Source organism: Protomyctophum bolini (genome assembly GCF_963924005.1).
Source record: "Protomyctophum bolini genome assembly, chromosome: 18".
In the NCBI taxonomy this organism is placed as follows: Eukaryota; Metazoa; Chordata; class Actinopteri; order Myctophiformes; family Myctophidae; genus Protomyctophum; species Protomyctophum bolini.
Window position 1 is genome coordinate 38768764 of NC_137879.1, and position 4143 is coordinate 38772906.

Here is a 4143-nt window from a genome sequence, read left to right on the forward strand (position 1 = left end):
TAGCAGATCTACAAGCTCGTAGCGCGGCACTCAGTGTCGCGCTATGAGCTTGTAGATCTGCTATCTGCTGTGCTAACCCCCGTCCCATTGTCCCACACAGGCGATACTCTCAACCTTTTTATTTCAAGGACCCCCCCCCCAAGTTTGAAATGCATCCGGGCCACGTGGAACACCCCCCCCCCCCCCCTTTGATACTTTTATGATTTTAGTTTTTAAAACCTCTGGGACGCCCACTTATTGTACATTGATGTTGTTTATCCCACCATTTGCCTCTAAAGCCGCTGTACTGCGTTTTATATTGCCACTGTAAAGCACTTTGTAACGTTGTTTTTGAAATGCGCTTTATAATAATAATAATAATAATAATAAACAATCCTGTGTGTTAATTTAACTCTGAGTAAGTGTACAACTGGACCATACTGTATATCAGGGATACTCAAATAGATTTACCTGTGGGCCACATTACAAAAATGGCAAGGGGCCAGGGGCCAGTAGATAAAATTACGACATTAGCTGTCTGCCTGCCTGCCAGCCAGCAAGTTGGTTAACAGAAAATAAATTGTTATGGCTGAGTAAAATAAAATACAATAAACACAATTTGCCTGAAAATAGATTACCCAGCTATGACCTTTTTCATGAAAAAAAATGAGTAGTAATTTAGTAAAATAAAACAATCTACCTGAAAATAGATAGCTATAAGTGAAGAGCAATTTCCGCAATTACCATTTCCGCAATTTCCGCAATTTCCATTTTCGCAATTTCCATTTTCGCAATTTCCTCAATTTCCATTTCCGCAATTTCCGCAATTTCCATTTCCGCAATTTCCATTTCCGCATTTCCGCAATTTCCGCAATTTCCATTTCCACCATTTCCACAATTTCCGCAATTTCAATTTCCGCAATTTCCGCAATTTCCATTTCCAACTATTAATGGCAGCTGGGTTTCATCATTCAAATAAAATAGAATTCTGTCCGTTTAGCTATAAAATTATGTCAGGGAATAGGGATACACAGTATATGTCTTTCATTTGCATTGCATCTCCCCCCCCCCCCCCCAAGCTTTTATTTTCGTTCGAGTAATAGTACAACTCTAATAGTATTACTTATAATAATGTAATTAAAGATAACTTCATTCAGATTTATTTATTTTTATTTCATTTTCCAGATTTTTTTTTCTTTAGATTTTCATTGGTGGGCCAGTCATAATGGTCCCGCGGGCCACATCAGGCCCGCGGGACCATTATGACTGGCCCACCAATGAAAATCTAAAAAAAAAAAGAAAAAAAATCTGGAAAATGAAAGAAAAATAAATGTGGCCTGAGGTTGAGTATCACTGCTGTATATGTTCAGAAACAATGCACCGATAGATTGTACGAGATGATCCCAGAGTTTATAATGCTTGACTTAGGATTTGTCGCTGGACAAGAATATGACTTGCAGAGGGGAGACACATGCTGGAACCTTTTACTTTGAAATGTTTTGAAGTTTCTGAGTTATTTAACTTAAACGCCCAATGCATTCTCTTAGTAAGAGAAATCTATGAAAATCCGGGAACTAAATCGTTACCAAGAAAATTCTTCACCAATGTGTTTCTAAATGTGTCTAATAACATGTATACTAAAAGTTTGAAATTCAACTCCTGTGGGAAATTGAGTTATTAGCATAATATGTGACCATACCCATAACATCCTATATAAGGCCTAAAAGTCAAAATGTCATCATTCTTTAAGTAGCATGTGACATATGAAACTGGCCACGGGGTAATCTAAGCGGTGGATATTGCTCTTTATGTATGTATAAATTGTCTTGTTTTTTTGCGTTATGTCAAATGTGTATTTCAGTGTGAACTGACAATAACGTACTATATCATATCATACAGAATACATAACAGACCATATCACACTGGACATTAATATTCACGAGACATTTATTCATCTATAAAATATTTATTTATCTGCATAGAGGTAAAACCCATACATGTACATAGAGGCGCGCACACAAACACACACACACACACACACACACACAGTTTTATTTTCTCTTGTACACGTTTCTATCAGCTCAGTACAGCTCAACGATGGAGGGATGAATGAATGAATGATGATGGAAAGAAATGTATACAAAAAAAAAGGTCTTTATTACCAACACAACTGGGGCCAAATGAAAGTATCTCCATTTTTTTAGCCTTAACAGAAAACTGCATCAGTGTCACATTGCACTTTCTGCACATTCCATTTGTTAAAGAGGAGAGAAGGATTGTGTCATTATAGAACGGGGGGCCCTTTCAGGCCCAAAAACGACTCCTTTTTCGCTTAACCCGACTCCGCCACATGGTGGCAGCAGCGAGTTCCTCCTCCTCCTGCTCCCCTCTGTTTCCTCTCGGGGGCAGAGACGATTTCTGACCGGAGAGAGATATGCGGCCGCTAAGAGGCGGGATCAACGCGACACTGATGATTGAAGCGCTGCCACAGCGCACATGTATAAACACAACCCAACAGGACTACAACTCCAATGTAAACGCAACCCAACAGGACTACAACTCCAATGTAAACGCAACCCAACAGGACTACAACTCCAAATGATTAGGGAGATGTCATCATTTTTGTTCCACCGCTGCTGCTTCCGTTTCATCGTTTCTGCTTGAGAGAGACCAGATCCAGGCAGGAGGAGGTTAACTGGTGGACTCAATACTGCCGCAATCCGGCGTTGTCAGGTTACAGTTACACCCTTCACTGAGAGAGACCAACGGGGGTCGCGGACCCTCTGTTGAAGACCCCTGCATTTAGAGCGTGAACCCCCTAGGGGTCCCGGACCCGCTGTTGAAGACCCCTGCATTAGAGCGTGAACCCCCTAGGGGTCCCGGACCCTCTGTTGAAGACCCCTGCATTAGAGCGTGAACCCCCTAGGGGTCCCGGACCCTCTGTTGAAGACCCCTGCATTAGAGCGTGAACCCCCTAGGGGTCCCGGACCCGCTGTTGAAGACCCCTGCATTAGAGCGTGAACCCCCTAGGGGTCCCGGACCCTCTGTTGAAGACCCCTGCATTAGAGCGTGAACCCCCTAGGGGTCCCGGACCCTCTGTTGAAGACCCCTGCATTAGAGCGTGAACCCCCTAGGGGTCCCGGACCCGCTGTTGAAGACCCCTGCATTAGAGCGTGAACCCCCTAGGGGTCCCGGACCCGCTGTTGAAGACCCCTGCATTAGAGCGTGAACCCCCTAGGGGTCCCGGACCCGCTGTTGAAGACCCCTGCATTAGAGCGTGAACCCCCTAGGGGTCCCGGACCCGCTGTTGAAGACCCCTGCATTAGAGCGTGAACCCCCTAGGGGTCCCGGACCCGCTGTTGAAGACCCCTGCATTAGAGCGTGAACCCCCTAGGGGTCCCGGACCCGCTGTTGAAGACCCCTGCATTAGAGCGTGAACCCCCTAGGGGTCCCGGACCCTCTGTTGAAGACCCCTGCATTAGAGCGTGAACCCCCTAGGGGTCCCGGACCCTCTGTTGAAGACCCCTGCATTAGAGCGTGAACCCCCTAGGGGTCCCGGACCCGCTGTTGAAGACCCCTGCATTAGAGCGTGAACCCCCTAGGGGTCCCGGACCCTCTGTTGAAGACCCCTGCATTAGAGCGTGAACCCCCTAGGGGTCCCGGACCCTCTGTTGAAGACCCCTGCATTAGAGCGTGAACCCCCTAGGGGTCCCGGACCCGCTGTTGAAGACCCCTGCATTAGAGCGTGAACCCCCTAGGGGTCCCGGACCCGCTGTTGAAGACCCCTGCATTAGAGCGTGAACCCCCTAGGGGTCCCGGACCCGCTGTTGAAGACCCCTGCATTAGCGCATGAACTATAATAAGCATAATTACGATGGTTGACATGGATGTCTCTGCCGTCGCGTGGAGAAACCACCCTAAACTGAAATGAAGAAATCCTTATATTTTGAAAACAAAGCAATACAGCCTCATCAAAGTTGGTGTTGTGACTTTATATATATAATATTGTCAATTACTTCCAGGAGAAGAGGGGTGGGGGGGGGGGGAGGTGGTGGAGTTAGCAGACAGTTGGAGGCTCCAATGGAGTTAAGAGGTTTTGTTCCGAAGCTCATTTTAATACTTTCCATTGATTCAATACATTCGAACCAACATACAGATGCAAAA